Below are 19,345 nucleotides of genomic sequence, written 5' to 3' on the forward strand. Positions count from 1 at the left end.
AACTGAGGCATAGAGAGATTAAGTAGTTTGCTTAAGATCATGCAGCTGGTGCATGGCAGAACCTCCCTCATGTCAGGACCTGCTCTCCGGTCAGCCACACTACCTCCCTGTAGAGGTCCACAAGTGCTTTGGACTGGAAGAAACTAAAGAGGCTTCAAGGAAGCGGAAACTTCATTAGCTCGAGGTGCAGAGCTCCGAGTGGTTCCATGCATTCTGCATGGCTTTAGATGATTTTCCCATCTGTGACGCAGAGGGGCTGAGCTGTAATAGGGAATCACTGGGGTGGACAGAGAGCGTCTTGTCCCTCTCTGCCCATTGGGATGGAGAGACTGGGAGGCAGGCAGCAGGATGGTTCATCTGCAGCTGGACTGCATTAGCATTCCCATATATTTATACAAACAGCCCCCAGCTCCTCTTGTGCTCATTTTCCATACATGCCTATCAGTGTAGTAAATCCTGAACACTTCTGCTTAAAAAAAAACAAAAACAAAAACAAAAACCCAACAAAATAGAATCAGTGCCTTTTGTGTTCAAAAGCTAAGTGTCTATAAATCAGACTCCTTGAATGAGAAGATGTATGTGGATTCATGAAGACAGGGCTTTGAATTATTTATCAAGAAGTGGTGCTACTTGGAACTTCAGGCACACTCAGCTCCACAACAAAACCGAGTGGCTTCTCAAGATGTCTTTGTGGACTTGATGGAGGATGACATGGATTTAAAGAATTAATTAGACATGGGGCTTCTTAGCGTCTGGTACCTGCCCACATTTCCAATCCCCATATCCCCCAAGCTGCAGCCTCACCCAGGCACTCAGATTCCTGAAACATCACGTTTGCACACACTGTTTTCTCTCGGATGTTCCTCTCTTCTTAGCCACCCTGCAAACTCCTATGCATCTGCCAAGAGCTAGCCTAAATGTCCCCACCTCTTTTTTTTTTTTTTTTCCCGGAAATATTTCCTGCCTTCTCTTGTCAGGGTTACTAGCTGCCTTCTTTGTTAAGTCTGTCTAGATACAAAATACTTCAAGAGCATAGTTAGTTATGTCTACCTATCTGTCACTAGAACAGTGTCAAGCACATAGTCAAAATTTGGGTTGTCGAATGAGGGGATCATTTGATGTCAGTGAGGAGACAACCCTTCTTAGTCAGCACCACGTGTCTGGCATGCGATGATAATTTAATTTCAAGCACAATGTGTCTAATACTTCTGTGAGTATTATCATCACAGAATAATACTTGATCTTATGATCAAGATGCTAAGGAAGATGCTTTACTGACTTTGCAGGTAATGCAAACCTGGAAGTGATAATAAACACACTGAATGGCTATTCGGTATTTTAAAAAATGTGGATAGTTTGGCAGACTTGACTGAAATTAACAAGATGCCACTGAATATGGATACAGTGGAGGTGTTACCAATATAAAGGTCTATGAATCAATGGCAGTTGGTGGCTGGTGTGAGGGAGAAGATTCACAGGTGACCAGGGTATTAAATAGTCCTCCACATATGCCACGGTCTTTCATACCCATTGGTGAGGGGAAGCTTAGGGTTTTGTCTGGGAAAAAGCAGGACTAGGCAGAGTTTGAGTCACTGAATCCTCTGTGTTTGTAATAATGCCTGCCACTTAGTAGGTTCACAATAAATATTTGTTGAATTATGAATGAATACTCTAGTCACTTTGCATTTACTTTCTGCTTGCAGTATCCTATGCCTCCAAATATTTTTTTTGAGACCCTCTGTTGCCCAGGCTGCAGTGCAGTGGCACGATCTCAGCTCACTGCAACCTCCACCTCCTGGGTTCAAGTGATTCTCCTGCCTCAGCCTCCTGACTGGGATTACTGGCACCCGCCACCACACCTGGCTAATTTTTGTATTTTTTAGTAGAGACGGGGTTTCACCATACTGGCCAGGCTGGTCTTGAACTCCTTACCTCCGGTGATCTGCCTGCCTTGGCCTCCCAGAAGTGCTGGAATTATAGGCGTGAGCCACTGTGTCCAGCCCAAATTCTTACTAGTTCTTCAAAATTGAACTCAGAAGTTAACCAACTTTAGGGCACTTTCTCTAGTGGCTACTTCCCCACTGGGCTATTATAATACTCTCGTTTAAAACATAGGACTTAATACACTGTGTGAATGCTATTTGTTTATAGCATTCACACAGTATAATATGTGTGATATATAGTATGGATCCCCCATAAAACTGAGAGCTTGGCAAAAGCAGGGGCTGGGTTTGATCTCTAATCAACCAGTGAACTCCATATCATTGGTGTTCAATCAATGTTTGTGGACTGAATGACTGAGAAGCTCTGGCACATAATTTCCCTCAAAGCTCAGTGGTCTGAGAATTAGAGACAGGTCAAAGGACAAGGTCTTTGTCTATAGAGGACAAGACTGTAGGGCATGGGTTCAAGGGATCTCAGGGTGTCACTAAGAGCAGCACTTGGTCCAGAATTTGTAGGGAGATGAGTCTCACTCTATCGCCCACGCTGGAGTACAGTTGTGCGATCTCAGCTCACTGCAACCTCCTCCTCCCAGGTTCAAGTGATTCTCCCGCCTCAGCCTCCAGAGTAGCTGGGACTACAGGTGCACGCCACCATGCCTGGCTAATTTTTGTATTTTTAGTAGAGATGGGGTTTCACTATGTTGGCCAGGTTGGTCTCAAATTCCTGACCTCAGGTGATCCACCCGCCTTGGCCTCCCGAAGTGCTGGGATTATAGGCGTGAGCCACCATGCCTGGCCGAAAATAGGCAGGTTTGATTTCTAAGCTTCAATCATCCTTCAAGAGCTTTAAGAGCTTCTGACTCTAGATCTGTGCATTGAGTATGACATCACAGCTCTGTCTGAGACATTGGAGGTGGAAGAGTTCAGAGTTATGGCAGGGTCCCTGGCCTGGGGGCAGTGATATAGAGGAGAATGTTGCTGGAGTTAAGGAGGCTGGAGAACTGTAAGACCAGGATGTCAAGAGTGATACCATCTTGGATGCTGAGTTCATCAAGGATGATATCAAGGGATAGAGTGTAGAGCACATTTTAAAGATCACTTCAGACTGAAAGTTACAGAATGGTCCAACCTCAAAAACACTTAAGCAAGAGAAGGATAATTTGTTGGCTTCGAGTATCCTAGGAAGGGTAGATTAGTCAAGCTATGGGACAGTCAGGGAAGCAACTGGGTCTCAAGAACTATTGGAACCAGGGATTTTAATGCCAACAGGTCTTTCTCTGTGTGTGTGTCTCTGTCCTTTTCTCTGTCCATATCTTGCTTCTTGGACATGTTTGTTTCATTTGCCGTTTCCATAATGAATCACTTTCTTCACGTGGCAGGACACAATGCAGTTCTGAGGTTTACTTCTTATAGCTTTAATCACCAAAGAGACTGATCTTCTGGGACACACATTTTAAAAATTCCCAGGGAAGAGATCCATTATCTCAGAGGGAGTGAGGTGCTCATTCCTTGACTAGGGCCCTCGATTTGTCACCAGGTAGGTTGGGGGAAGCACTTGCAGAGTAAAGTTATTGTGGGAAGTGTATTCATTTAAGAGACATTCTTCATTTTATGATAGGAGATACAGCAATTGGGATGACTTTGGCTGCTAATAGGAGAAAACCTTACTCACACTGGTTTAAATAATAAGGAAATTTATTGGCTCATATAATGTGAAGCCCATGTGTACAATGGTCTTAGATTAGCTTAATCCAAAGGCTCCAGTGTCCTTTTTTCTGCAATTCCCTCATCTGTACTCTCTTTTTGCTTAGTCTTTGTCTTCAGACTGCTTCCTTTTTGGAGGCAAAAAAGAGGTAGCAGTTTCTGGCTCCACATCCACACATAAAATCCAGAGGAAGAGAAATTGTCTGAAAGATTTTTCATAATAAAGGAAGCTTTATTCTCAGAATCTTCCAGCAAACCTCTCTGTGGTTTCATTGGCTTGAATTGGATCCCATGCCCTTTCCTGAACAAGTTGGTGGCTGGTGGATTTCGTGTGCTGACTGGCTCAATTCTATTCATCCCAGAGCCCGTGGCAAGGAGACTGGGATTATCCAGATTGGATTAGACTAATTAGAGGCCATCCAAAACACCTGAGTGCTGCACGGTAGGCATGGGTGTATCAGTTAGCTTTTTTTCGCTTCTTTTTGTTTTTTGAGATGGAGTCTTGCTCTGTTACCCAGGCTGGAGTGCAGTGGCATGATCTTGGCTTACTGCAACCCCCGCCTCTTGGGTTCAAGCGATTCTCCTGCCTCAGCCTCCCAAATAGCTAGGATTATAGGTTCCTGCCACTACGTCTGGCTGATTTTTCTAATTTTAGTAGAGACAGGGTTTCACCATGTTGGCCAGGCTGGTCTTGAACTTCTAACCCCAGGTGATCCACCCACCTTGGCCTCCCAAAGTGCTAGGATTAAGGCATGAGCCACTGTGCCCGGCCTCAGTTAGCTTTTGTTGTGTAACAAACCACCTAAATTTTAGTTGCTTAAACTATCATTTGTTTATTACATTCAGATTTTGTAGGTGAACAATTTGGGCTGTGTTTAGCAGGATGGTTCTTCTGTTGGGCCTAAATCTCTCCTGCATTTTTGGTCAGCTCAGGTTGTGGGGTTTATGACATCTTTGCTGAGATGGCTGGGATGACTGGAGCCTGTCTTCCTCTGATTGTCTGAGGGTTCCAAGAGCCACAAGAGAGAACAAGCCCCAGGGCACAAACACTTTCCAAATATCTTCTTGCCACACATTGCTATTGTCCCATTGGCTGAAGCAAGTCACACAGCAAGTACTGAATCAGGTAAGGGGAAGATAAGGGGATGGAGAAAGGGCTGGGCATGGTGGCTCACACCTGTAATCCCAGCACTTGGGGGGCCGAGGTGGGCAGATCACTTGAGGCCAGGAGTTTGAGACCAGACTGGGCAATACAGCAAAATCCCATCTCTAAAAAAAAAAAAAAATACAAAAACTAGCTGGGTGTGGTGGCAGGCACCTGTAGTCCTAGCTACCAAGGAGGCTGAGGTGGGAGGATCACCTGAGCCTGGGAGGTCGAGGCTGCAGTGAGCTGTGATTGTACCTGTGTATTCCAGTATGCGTGACAGAGTGAGACCCTGTCTCAAAAAAAAAAAAAAAAAAAAAAAAAAAGAAAGAGTGAACAAAGTTGGAGCCATAAACACAATAATCTACCGAAGTGAGGAGAGCTAACATTGGGAGAGAGCCACTGTTTCTACCCTAAGATGCAAATGGAAAGAGTGGTTCTAGAGAAGATGTGGAATGCAGAAGACTCTGATTCCAATACAACAGGAGCCACAGGGCACACTGTGTTGGAAGAAGTGTTTGGGCACAATATATATCTGGAGAGGAGATGGCAGAGAGAGAAGTTTGCACTTAGGACCGAAAGTAAGGATGGAGGGAACAGTTCAACCTGGAAACAGTGCCAGGCTTTGGACTAGGCATGCTGCCTGCTCCATCTTATTTGGTCCCTACAGCTGCAGGTGAGAAAATGGGCTCAGAGACGTTAAGCAACATGCCCAAGGTCAAGGTCACACAGTGAGAAAGTGCGGATTTAAGCCCAATTGTCTGTGGATCTCAGGTGTGAAGGAAACAGGATTTGGCTGACGATGGCAGTGAAGGAGGGGGAGGGGAATGGGGTAAAGGAGTGCTGAAGTGCAGAGATCTGTGGCCCCAGCTCACCCCAATGTTGAGCAGAGTGAGCCTGGACCAAGACGCCTCTTTGCCAGCATGGAGTTCTGGACTGCAAGCTCCTGGGGCATGGACCTCATTCCTGCTCTAGTCCTCCTGCCCACAGCATCTAGCAGAGTTCTGAGACTCAGCACTGAGGGGCACATCCCATGTGCCCGGTGGTTTACCGCTGCTGTCTCACTTAGCCCTCCTAACAGCACAGATGTGGCATATGCCACTATTATCCCCATTCTACACACGAGACAACCACGTCCTGGAGAACTAAGACACGTCTTTGTGTTTGCAGACTTAGTGAGTAGAGAAGCCAGGGCTTAAAGATGGGGCCGTGGAGCCCAAAGTTCATGCTCTGAAGTGCTGGCTAGGCTGCCTCAGGGAGGAAGCAGTGCACCAAAGGGAAGGGTGGCAGGAGGGGGAGAGCCTGGATATGGAAACCCTCACGGTGAGGGGTTTGACACGTCACCATTGAAAACATGTGAGGACTTATTACTACTCTCCAGGATTGGACTAAGTGTTTTCTTTTCTTTTTTTTTTGAGACGGAGTTTTGCTCTTGTTGCCCAGACTGGAGTGTAATGGTGCGATCTCAGCTCACCGCAACCTCCGCCTCCTGGGTTCAAGTGATTCTCCTGCCTCAGCCTCCTCAGTAGCTGGGATTACAGGCATGCGCCACCATGCCCGGCTAATTTTGTATTTTTAGTGAAGATGGGGTTTCACCATGTTGGTCAGGCTGGTCTCGAACTCCTGACTTCAGGTGATCTGCCTGCCTCAGCCTCCCGAAGTGTTGGGATTACAGGCGTGAGCCACCGCACCTGGCCTGGACTAAGTGTTTTCTATATCTTATTTAATCCTCAAAAATTACGTGGGGGCTGGGCACTGTGGCTCAGCCCTGAAATCCTAGCACTTTGGGAGGCCAACACGGGAAGATCACTTGAGGCCAGGAGTTAGAGACCAGCCTGGGAAACATGGGGAGACCCCCTGTTTCTATAAAAGGTAGAGAAAATTAGCCAGGTATGGTGGCATGTGTCTGTGGTCCTGGCTACTCAGAAGGCTGAGGTTGGAATATTGCTTAAGCCTAGGAGTTTGAGGCTGCAGTGAAGTATGATCATGCCACTGCACTACAGTCTGGGTGAAAGAACGAGACCGTTTCAAGAAAAAAAAAAAAAAAGTACTTGAGGATACATATTACTTGTTTGCCCATTTGAGAGGTGAGAAAACTGAGGATCAGTGAGGTGAGCTCACTTGCCAAAAACCACACTACTACTAAGAAGAGGCAAAGCTGCAGGCAAATCTGGTCAGGGCTAACCTCAAAGCCCACGCTTAACCACTGCACCACCCAGCACTTTGCTGTCCAACACTGAGTGCTTCAGCCTTGCACTATCCGGGCCCATGCTGGGTGCAAGACAAGGCTGCAAAGGCAGATATTTGTGGGATGTGCTGCAAGCTTTGATTACCTAGAAGACTCTTGGGAGAGGGAGGGTCAGACATTTTTGTTGCTTCTTACGATTGAATTTTTGGAACACTCTGGTGAGAGTTGAGTTGAGAATTTGGCACAGAGAGAGCACCCCAAAAGTGATGGCTGTGCTGAACCAAATTGTGGCTCTTCCTGGAGTGTGACACTTCCAGCCAGAGGCCCTCAGGTATGCACAAGAGCAGCAATGCCCCAGACCTCCAAGGACTCAGGACCTAAAGTAGAGCGAGAAGCCCAGATACAGTCTCCCTACGGGAGGGGCACGGTGAGCTCCAGGCCTCCACATCTGGACGGAGAGCTCTCATCAGCTTGGACGAGCCAGATCAGGTCCCTCTGCACATGACACCTTTCTCCTTTTCAAGCCATTCTATAAACTCCCAGTGCTGTGGCCAACCAAACAGGCAGGGCTGCAGCAAGAACCATGTCCTCCCTTCGAATCAAACATTTCCCACAAACCTTTTTCTCCCCAAAGTCACTAACAACAATCTTCATGCCCACAGCATCTGCTAACGATTTATTATTACACGGGTAGTATAACATTTTCATACCCACACCATTTTTCATCCTAGGTGGAGTTAATTGCAAATGACTCCCAAGCAAACAGCATTTCCTCCAGCAATCCATTGCGAACAATGGAGTTCTGATTCTCCCCACCAAATCCTGCCGCCTTGCCCCAGCTCCCATGACCTTCTCTCATTTATCACCACTGCTCTAAATGAGTCACACACACCAATAGAAAAGGCCCTGAAACTTTCAACTCAGTGGCTCCTTTCTGCTAAAAGCAGCTCTAAAAGCATGCGGACTTTCTTGAAAATTGAGTTCTAGTTTCTCATCAAATGGAAAAAGAACTTTTCCTTAGGGGCGTCTCTCACCACCTATGTCCATATGACGTATGTGAAGTCGTGATCTCTTGGAGGTGGCTGAGGGGCTTTCAGGTTCATTTGGTTGGTGACAGAATGCTGCCAGGTGAGAGCAAGGCTGCAGAGAGCAGAGCTTTCCAAATTGCTGCATTTTCTACAACTCTAAGGTAAGAAAACTGGAATAGGTAACAATTGATGTTTATATAATTCTACTAAGTGTCAGAGACTCTTCTAAGTCCTATATGTATATTTTACATACATTTAACATATATGTATTAAACAGCTTCCTCATAACCATTCTGAGGTAATTACTATTAGTATTTCCACTTTACAGGTGAGGAAACTGAGGCATGGAGAGATAAGTGACTTGTGACTTGCCCAACATCACAGAGCTGGTAAGTGTTGGAGTCAAGATGCAAACCCAGGTGATCTCCATCCAGTATGAGCTCTCATCTGCTCTTCTCTCTGGCCTTTTTGTAGTGTGTTAACCTCTTTCCTTTCCTATGTTGACATAATCGTTTCAAAAACTATACAGAAAAGATGTCAAGTGAAGCAGTGTGAATGAAGACGGTGAGTTTTGTAGAGAGGGCTGACAGAGGGCTGCGCCTTTCATAGGGCTTTCTACTCCTACCAAGCAATGAGAAGAGCCCCCTCTCCCTCCACCCAGTGGAATCATTTCCCCCAGTTCTGTGTCTATGAGAGAGCAGAGGGAGAGGACATCCCTGGAACTGGAAGACCTGCATTTGAGGACCAGCGCCCTCTCTTTCCAGCTGTGTGGTGTGAAAGGAATACCAGCCCAGATTCTGGGCATGGCCTTCCATTAACTAGCTGTGTGCTCTCAGCCATGCTGTTTCTTTCTCTGGACCTAAATTCCTGCATCTTCAGAAGGAGGGTGAGCTGGATGATAGCCAATGTTACATCTTGCTCTAAGTGAGGCAATTCTAGTTCAGGATACAACAATCATTTCATCTAATGAACCAACTTCAGATCATTTTAGTGGTGGCCACAAGGTGTACCTTCTGGAGATTAATTCAGAATTCAAGTTCAGGCTCAGAGGAAAAGGTGGCTTGATCTATTTGTGAGTCTACCACAGACTTTGGAGGGGGAAAAGTGAAAGTTACAGCAGACATCTGACATTCTAGTTCCACTGTCCTCACTGTTTTATTTATTTATTTTTTGAGACAGGGTCTGGCTCTGTCGCCAAGGCTGGAGTGCAGTGGCACAATCTCAGCTTACTGCAACCGGGCTCAAGCAATCCTCCTGCCTCAGCCTCCCTAGTAGCTGGGACTACAGGTGCACACCACCACGCCTGGCTAATTTTTGTATTTTTCATAGAGACAAGGTCTCACTATGTTTCCCAGGCTAGTCTTGAACTCCTGGGCTCAAGAAATCCAGCGCCCTCGGCCTCCCAAAATGCTGGAATTACAGGTGTGAGCCACTGCACTCAGCGTCCTCACTTTTTACATGAGGAAACCAAGCCCTAGAGAGGTTAAGTGACTTCCGTTAAGCCTCACGGTGAGGTAATGGTGGAGTTGGGATTAGAAGCCAATTCTGCATATTTACTACGGAATGTCACTGTATGAGGAGTTGGCAGAATAGCTAACAATGACCGACATTTATTGAAAAATCACTATATCCTCGCTATGTGTGGTAGACGAAATTATTGTTCATCACTCATTCCTTCCCCCTGAATCTCCAATCCACAGGCAAATGAGTGAGAAAGTAAGTGCTTGTTGTTGTATGACACTGAGCTTTTGTGGTTGTCATGCAGCAATAGCTGACCGATACAGTAATTGGTATCTGAAGTGGAATGCTTTCATAACAAAAACCTGAAATACGTGGCACTGGTTTTGAGACCGGGTGGCAGGTGGTGAGGGAAGTGTTGTAGGAGGCTAGTAAAATGGCACTCATGTTATGTAATGGCAAAACGTTTGGCAAAGCTGTCACTTGGAATAGTCTGGAAGGTAAAGAATGTGCCTGAAGCATTTGTCACATTGGATGAAAAAAATCTGGGGCAGGATGTTGAAAGTATGTGCTGACTACTGTTAATTGCATTAAGCTCAAGGAGGAAGTGGCCGGCTTGCAAGCAGAATTTTAAGGAACTATAAAGAGGCCAGAAATTGCATGGTGGGAAAACAAAACAATGTCTTACCAAACCGGAAGTGTGGCCACTACGATATAGCCTTGGGAGATAAAATTTAGGGGTTTCCTCTGTAAGATTTTTGTTGTTTGTTTTGCAGCCAAAGCTGACTGATGGGTACTCTACCAGTCACTTTGCATGCATTATCTCATTTAACCCTTATAATAATCCCAGAATGTAGATGTGATGATTTCCATTTCACAGATGCTGAAACTGAGGTGTAGAAAGGTTCTGAAACAGGCCCAAGGTCACACAACTATGTGAGGCAGAGCCAGAGTTAGAACTCAGTGGTGGAGGCTGGGCTCGGTGGCTCACGCCTGCAATCCCAGCACTGCGGGAGGCTGAGGCGGGCAGATCGCCTGAGGTCAGGAGTTTGAGACCAGCCTGGCCAACATGGTGAAATGCTGTCTCTACTAAAAATACAAAAATTAGCTGGGTGTGGTGGCGCCTCTGATCCCAGCTACTCAGGAGGCTGAGGCAGGAGAATCGCTTGAACCTGGGAAGGGGAGGTTGCAGTGAGCTGAGATGGCACCATTGCACTCCAGCCTAAGCGACAGGGGGAGACTCCATCTCAAAACAAAAAACAAAAAACAAACAAACAACAACAAAAAAACCTCAGTGGTGGATCTGACCCTAAAACCCATACTCTTACCAGCAAGCTTTTCTGCCTCTCATCCTGCAAACGCTGCCGTTCTCTTTACTCTGAATGTGTGTGAGTGTGGTAGGCAGAATAATGGACCTCCAAATATGTCCCCATCCCAGTCCCTGGAAATGACAAAGAGGAATTAAGGTTGCAGATGGAATTAAGGTTGCTAATCACCTGACCTTCAGAAAGGGAGATTATCCTGGATGATCTGGGTGGGCCCAATGTAATCACAAGGGTCATTATAAATAGAAGAGAGAGGATCAGAGAGACCTTTGAACTGCTGATCAAAATGCTGCTGGCCTTGAAGACAGAGGAAGGGGCCATGAGCCAAAGAATGCACACAGCCTTCAGAAACTGGAAAAGGCAAGGACACGAATTCTCCCCTAGAGCTTTCAGAAGGAACGCAGGCTTGCTGACACTGTGATTTTAGCCTCGTAGTCTCATTTTGGAGTTCTGACCTCCAGAACTCTAAGATGACAAATTTGAGTCACGAAGTTTGTGGTAGTTGGTTATAAATAGCAACAGGAAACCAATACGAGTATTCCTAAATGTGTGCTTTATGTGTATGCACAACATGTCCTTTTGTTTTGAGACAGAGTCTCACTCTGTCGCCCAGGCTGGAGTGCAGTGGCGCGATCTCAGCTCACTACAGCTTCCGCCTCCCGGGTTCAAGTGATTCTCCTGCCTCAGCCTCTGGAGTAGCTGGGATCACAGGCACGTGCCACTAAGCCTGGCTAACTTTTGTATTTTTAGTAGAGACGGGGGTTTCACCACACTGGTCAGGCTGGTCTCGAACTCCTGACCTCAGGTGATCAGCCTGCCTTGGCCTTCCAAAGGGCTGGGATTACAGGCGTGAGCCACTGTGCCGGCCCAACATGACTTTCTAAGTGTATATCTCTCCATAAAAGTCTACATGTCTTGGGTAAGGGGAGCCCTTTTGGTGGCGAAATAGGGGTGAAGAAGCCAGCAGATTCCTGGGACGGCTGCAAGCTTCAGCTATTCCTTTATTAGTTGGCCACAACACATACAGCACTGTAATTGAACTCAGCAAGCATGATATGCCTGAGACCCACAGGTAAGTATCTATGTGAGTGAGTGGTATAGCCATCCGTGTTCAGGTACTCACACACGTGTGTGAATATTCATACATGCACCTGTGTGAGTGAACATGTCATCTTTGCTCGTGCGTGTGTAGACAGATGTGTCTATGTATGTGTATGACTATGTGCAGGCATGTGTGTACATGGGTGCGCATGCATAAGGCACTTGAGAACACATATGTACACCTCTGTGTGTTATGTGTGTTGTGTGCACATGCGTGCACCCTGGATTCACTTGGGCATTTTGGGCCTGAGATCAGAACCCTCCTAACCCATTTATCTGGCACCTTCCTGAGCCAGGCCCTGGGTAGAGACGTAGCACAGGAGCCCTTGACAGGAATCATTAATTTGCTCTTTTCTCCCTGGGGCTGGAGTAAAATGAAGCTTGTTTTCCATTTCTACACAATGAGAAGAAGTGTATCGATTTTTCCTCACTTCTGATTGTTCACATTAGGGGCTTGTTTCTAAATAATTGACACTACGATCATTCGTTTTACTGCACAAACATATTTTACGGGTCACTTTTCCCTTTGAGACATAGTCCTGGGTGGACCTGAAACAAGTCCATTTTGTAGACTGGTGTTTCTCTGCATGGAGAACATCCCTCAAAGAGCAGGTTCAGCTGCTCTGGTGGCCCCCTTGCAATTGTATTTGTTCACACATTAATTTGTCCAAAAGATTGCACTGAGCGCCAGTGCTGTGCGGACAGAATCTAGGCAGTGGGTGTGGGCTGGGGTAGAGGAGCACTAGTGGGTCCTTGCTTGCTGAAGCAATCAGTCGGGCCTGAAGTGCTAGCCTCAGACGGAAGTGCTTCCTTCCATCCACCTTAGGAAGCAGTAAGGAAATTCACGGGCTCAAGGAAAAGCAGGAGGAAGAGGGAGGGACAGAGTCAAAGCCCCCAGCTGTCAAGGTCCCCTCTCCTAGTTTTGCTCATGTCACACTGACTTTTCAAAGGATGCTGCCCAATCATCCATAACCAATCATCCTTATGCTTGAAAAATAGCTTAGCCCCCCTCAGGCTTCTCTGAGTCCCCATACTGGAAGGACACCTCCCTCCTCAGTCCATCTCCCCCAGGGTCAGCATCTGAACCTCGTTCCTTATGTTCTGATTTGGGTTTCAACGTGAGTTCCTTGGGATGTAATTTCTTTGAGGTCAGAAGCCACCCCTTCCTCACCGTCTCTCCAGCTTCCCCAGGGGAGTTTCCAGTGCTGCCACCCATACAGTTGGATCACCCTCATTCCCTGGACTTGTGAAATCCAGAGAGAAGAAGCTGGGATGGAAAGTGGTGACCACCACTCCCAGCCCTGCTCTCTGTTTTTCTGGACTTCTAGTACTGACCCTCCACGCCCACCCTTGGGTTGACGTGGTCTCTCTAAGGTCTTCTCAGTGTGACTCTAGGCTAATTTTCCTTTTTTGAAAGTGGTGCTGAGAACAGTAGTTTCTTTTCTTGTATGGGTGACCCCTTCATGGACAGTTCAGGTTCCCAAACTTTCGTGCCACATCCGGCAACCCAGTGAGGAGGAGAAGGGAAGGTCCGGGCTGAAAGGCTTACAGCTTCCCACTGCCCCTGCAGGGTAGGCTCTAGTCTGGCTGCCTGTGAGCCCCTGAGCAACTGGGTCAACTTTGTCTGCTCAGGGGAGGGTTGCTCCTGATTCTTGCAGGAGGCCTCAGCTGGTGCAACAGCAGTGGCAGGTTTTGGGGAGCATCTCCTATCTCTTCATATGGCCCCAGAGAGAGAGAGACAGAGACTCATGGGACTTTCTTATACAGGCTGAAGCCAGGAATGCTAGTTGCCTCCCTAATATCCATTCTCTTCTTTGTTCTTCATAACAGAGCCCCAGTTCTATTTCGTGTGGCAATGGGTCTAACTAAAGGACCAAGTGTTCCAGCCTCTCTTCAGCTAGAGGTGACCAACAGGTTGGGAGCAGAAGTGGTTGGGTAGAGCTTCTGAGAAAGTGCTTTAACAAAGGGCAGGCAATGGTATGTGACTTCTGCCCCTTCTTTTCTCTCCTGTTTTTTTTTTTTTAATTTTGATTTTAATTATTTTATTCTATTTTTTGAGACAGAGTCTCACTCTGTCACCCAGGCTGGATTGCAGTAGCATGATCTCTGCTCACTGCAAGCTCTGCCTCCCGGGTTGAAGCGATTCTCCTGCCTCAGCCTCCCAAGTAGCTGGGACTACAGGCACCCGCCGCCATGCCCGTCTAATTTTTTGTATTTTTAGTAGAGATGGGGTTTCACCATGTTAGCCAGGATGGTCTCAACCTCCTGACCTTGTGATCCGCCCACCTCGGCCTCCCAAAGTGTTGGGATTATAGGTGTGAGCCACCGCGCCCGGCCTTTTCTCTCCTGTTAGCTTTCTGCCTAGAACTCAGACATAATGACTGGAGCCCCAAAAGTCATCAGGAAGTGACCTTGAGGATGAAAGCCGTGTTCTAAGGGTGATAGAACATAAAGATGGAAGATCCTGGCTTCTATTTACTACAGAATATTTTCTTCTGTTTATCCCAGGGCTTCTTGTATATAAGAGAGAAAAAAATTATTGCCATTTTCTGTTACGAGTTTCTTAATGCAACTCCTGATGTATCAGACTGTATAGTTATAGCTGTTACTGAGAATACCCAGGTGTTCAGGAGCTGGGTGACCCACGCACAAGTGATCTACCAGTCTTTTAAAATTCTATTATTAAAACCCAAACATGCTCTTTCATTTCCACAGAACACTGGGTCTAAATTTAGACTGATGCATCCTGATGCTGCACCAGTCTGCTCTTAATTTAAGGCATACAGGCATCTTGCTAATTTGAGGATAGTTATGTGACTAAGGGAGAAAGTGGCAGATGTAAGGGGAGCCCAGGCTCCAAAGGGAATTTTCCCAGAGGCTCCTCCAATACAGATATCCAGAGTAAAGTAGCAAACAACACGAGCTGAAGGTACAACACAGGCTGAAGGTTCCAGGCTCGGCCAAGCAGCCAGGTAGTGCAGCTCAGCAGAGCTCATTCCACTTTGCAGAGGCTGTGTGTGCATGTATGCAGGCTGACTGTCAGTATTGGTTTGACTGGATGGGTTATTAAGTTCAATGTTGATTCTGACTGGTCAGTGCCTATGCCTACACTAGTTAACTATTCTGAATATGACCCCTGCGTAGTACAAGGCTTTTAAAACCTGACAACCTCCTTGCTTGATGATGGACTACTTCATCTCCAGGTCCACCCAAGGACTGTGGAATGCACTGGAGTTCAACCTGTATATTCAAACAATAAATGATTAATTCTACACATGTGCAACTCTGTAATATTGAAAGAGGAGGTCAGTGAGTGTGCATATTAAAGGACAACAGAGGCCTTTCCTCTAAGTGGACCATCCTCAAACTCTTTTTGTTGTTTTCTTCAATTCTCTGTCTGGTTGTCTTTTGATCAGTACAGACATACCTTGAAGGGAAATTAATCATATTCCAGCTGCACAGCCACCTTTTTCTCTGTGTCAAAAATGACAAGCTCTTTACTTTCAAACATAGCCACCATTAGATGCTGTTGTGTTCTTCAAGCAGTGTTCCGCCTTCTGAAATAGATTCCCACTCAGCACGGGCAAGTGCCAGCTCCTGGGCCTTTGCCAGTCTGCTCCCTCCCTTAGCAGTTAACCTGGAGGTGCTCAGCCTACCAGGGGCATGGGACGGCTCCCACTACTTGCGGTTGTAATTCTTCACCTCACTGTCATGGTGCCTAGCTTCCTGGGAGCTCAGGACATGATTCCCTCCCTAAGCCCTTTGGGAAGGTTGCTCAGGGATCTAACCAAGGGTGAGTTCAGGCCCCCTTACCACTGCCTATTCCCTAAAGTGGTTTTGGGGCGTGGGTCCTTAGGCATCCTTTTACTAGTTCATCTTGGGTGGAAGTGGAAGTTCCCATCCTTTCTAATACTGAGCTGTGCTGCTCATCCCTTCTGCTCCACCCTGGTCTTACAGATCCTATTCCCCTCACCCCACCCCAGAGGAGGAATGCAATTCAAGGTCATATGATAATGAGGAGACCTTGGGAATTTTCTTCAAGAGGTAGCAGAGATTGGAGACCTGTCTATGTCCATGAGAGTTTAAAGATATTCCTGAAGGACTTCCTATTCAAGATGCTGCACTGAGCACATTATATTCCCTCCTTCCACTAAATGACAGTAAAGGATACAATAGTATAGTCCTCTAACAAGGTAGACAATGGGGAGGGGCAGTGAATGAGGCATTTTAACAGATTTCCAGAAGGGAGGAAGTATATGAACTCTGCTGGTTGGAAAGCAGAGTGGAGAAACTCCCAGCTTGGAATACATGCAAAGGGGACATGCTTAGTGGAGCCCAGAGAAGGCCGCAGATGTAGAGATGACAGGTACTTTAGGATGGCCTAGAACGAGAGAGTGAGGCTGAAAACAGGAGGAATAATCGAAGATGTGTACAAAAACAGTTGACCGTCACAACCTTCACTCTCTTTCCCAAAATGCAGACTAGATGACAGTCCAGAATTTACCCCTAGGACAAAACAGAATGATTATTTCTTAAGAAATTCCATAAATGTCCGGGAAGAATTTGGGCAGTGAGTGTGAGTTGGGGTCTGAGAGTAACGTCCTCTGCCTTCTGGCATTTGAGGGGGGAAGGTTTTGTGTGATTTTGTCTTTCTGATCATTCATGTGGCATGAAGCCACCAGTGGCCAGTCCCGCCCTTGGATAGAGAGCTCCTGGTCAGAACAGTTCATTTATAAACATGAATGAATGGCCAAGGATCCCCGAACATTTGAGGAGAATCTGAATTAATCAAGAGACAAAGTAAGGTAAATGGGACATTGGTTGCAGAAGAAACAGGATGATAGGGAACAGAACTTCTAAAAAAAACTCCTGTCTCCAAAGCATTCACCCTGTCCCTGAACATATCAGACTTCCTGAGTGGTCCTGCTGAAGGTCCTCACGCTTGGCTCAAAGTGGAAAATTTAAACATCTTGGTTTGGCATCTTACTAAATCTATGCTGTAATGTCCCAAATGGTAGCCATTAGCCACTTGTGCCTATTTAAATGTAAATTTAAATTAATTAAAATGAAGCAACAAATTTAGTTCCTCAGTTGCATTAGCCACTCACATGCTATTTCAAGTATTCAATAGCTGCATGTGGCTAGTTTCTACTATATTGGACAGTGCAGATACAGAAGTTTACATCACTAAAGAAAATTCTATTGGACAGTGTTGATCTATGGCAATAGGTTACAGCCGAAACTTGCATTTTATCATCATTACATAGATTTATACACACATACGCACGTCAATCACTTCCTCTTCTACAAATTATTTGTTTTTATATATTTTTAAATTGAAGCATAATTTATATATAGTAAAATGCACAAATCTTAAGTGTACAGGTTGATGAATTTTTAATATGTATATACCAGCGTGACTACCAGTCAAATTAATATATGGAATATTTCCATCACTTCAGGATACTCCCTCGTACTCCTTTCAGCCAGTATTTTGTCTCACCCTCTCCCATCATCCCCGGGGTAACCATGCTCTGAAATCTATCACCATAGATTAGTTTTGTCTGTCCTTGAATTCATAAATGAGGTCATACAGTATATATCTTTTGCATCTAGTTCTTTCCCTCAGCATAATGCTTTTGAGATTCATTCATGGTGTGCATACACTGTGCATGTGGTGTTTGCACTATTTTGTTGCTGAGTCATGTTCCATTGTATAAATATACCACAATTTGTTTATCCATTCACCTGTTGATGGACATTTGGGTTGTCTCCAGTTTTTGCCTATAATAAATAAAGATGCTATGAACATTTGTTTTTAAGTTTTTTTTTTTTAGGTTTCCATGCAAGATCATGGGCTTCACAAAAGCAAGCCAGGGGAGGACTTTGGGTCCCTGGAAGTCCTTGGGAATTAAAAGTGTGTCGCTGGACGCCAGGGACGGGAAATCAAAAATGAAGAGTCTATTGTTTACTTGTCTCTTATGCCCTCTGGTTCGTGACCAGCCCTCCTTTGAGGGTCCCACACAATTTAGAAGACTACACGTTTGATTTCAGGTGTTGTCTGTCAGAGTCTTCTCGCTGAAACCCACTCTAGGTAACAGGGAAGAAGGGCTGCAGAAGCAGCATTTTTTTTTTTTTTTTCTGTGTGGGTGAAGTCACCTGCCTTCCTGGCCCCTCTCCCCGATGACGCTCGCCATGATGGCAGCCGCAGCGCACGCTCCCAGACTCCAGGTACTTATTAGTCTGTTCTCATACTGCTATAAAGAACTGCCCGATACTGGGTAATTTATAAAGGAAGGAGGTTTAATTGACTCACAGTTCAGCATGGCTGAGGAGACCTCAGGAAGCTGACAATCACGGCAGGAGTGGAAGCAGACACGTCCTTCAAATGGCGGCAGGAGAGAGAAGTGCTGAGTAACGGGGAAGCCCCTTATAAAACCATCAGATCTCGTGGAAACTCACTCACTATCGCGAGACATGTGACGGTATGGGGAAAACCAACCCCCGTGACTCAATTATCTCCACCTGGTCCTGCCCTTGACACGTGGGTATTATTACAATTCAAGGTGAAATTTAAGTGGGGACACAGAACCGAACATTTTCAGGGTGGTTTCCAGAGTCTTCCCAGACTCAACTTCCTGCTGCTCAGCCTGGGGGCTCTGACGATGCCACCCACCCCATGACCCCGAACTTCATCTGCACGGCCCCTGCCCTAGATTAGGCCTTGTCCTTTCTCATCCGACCCGTGCATCAGCCTTCTTGATGGTCCAGCAGGCAGGGTACGGTGATCTTTCTAAGACACAAGTCTGACCCTGCCCCTTTCTTCATTAAAATACTTCAGTGGCTCCCCATTGCCCACAGGATAAATCTAAGCTCCTCATCATGGCCTAGAAAGTCTCCTGTGCCCTGGCCCACAGTCTCCTCATCAGGGCCCTTTCATGTGATTTTCTCACGTCCACCCCTGGCTCCAGCTAGTGCAGGGGGCTGTCATAGCTCTTTGCCTCAGGTCTGGGGCAAACAAAGGAGGCCGTTACTACAGGTGTCAAAAACTTATAACCAAAATTTTAAATCAATATTTAAAAAAATCAAAGTGAGTGCCAAAAACCCACAACTAACGTAATATCAGAATTTCATGTAAAGACAGGCTCTGACAGTGCTGTGCAGAGTGTTATTTGGAGCCTGAGGCAAGGGGAAAAGGTGCATCCTAACAAATGTGTTTTTATGTATTTTTAAAGGGTTAATTTAAGTATTGCAAAACAGAAAAGTAGACGTATCACCACTCACAACGTTATTTTAAGTTTAAATATTTTATTTTTACCCAGACCAGAATTTATTATAATTTCATGTTCCTGGCTTTAGTAGAAGCAAGTGCATCAGTCATATTTTCAAAATCTAGTTTTGGGAAAGGGCAGACTTTGAGTCTGGCTTCACTATGGGTTCACATGGTGCTGACG

At 46.0% G+C, this 19,345-nt stretch overlaps 1 protein-coding gene across 1 annotated transcript in view; it reads right to left on the minus strand.

The window, feature by feature from the left end:
- The window catches only part of NLRP1 (NLR family pyrin domain containing 1), a 118,155-nt gene extending 99,821 nt beyond the window's left edge, over positions 1-18,334 (minus strand). Inside the window, exon 1 of the mRNA XM_054671100.2 lies at positions 18,208-18,334. The gene's annotated coding sequence lies outside the window, so the exon portion shown is untranslated. The remainder of the gene's footprint in view (positions 1-18,207) is intronic.
- Between the last annotated feature and the right edge of the window lie 1,011 nt (positions 18,335-19,345).

The sequence above is a fragment of the Pan troglodytes genome, chromosome 19 (genome assembly GCF_028858775.2).
Source record: "Pan troglodytes isolate AG18354 chromosome 19, NHGRI_mPanTro3-v2.0_pri, whole genome shotgun sequence".
Classification (NCBI taxonomy): Eukaryota; Metazoa; Chordata; class Mammalia; order Primates; family Hominidae; genus Pan; species Pan troglodytes.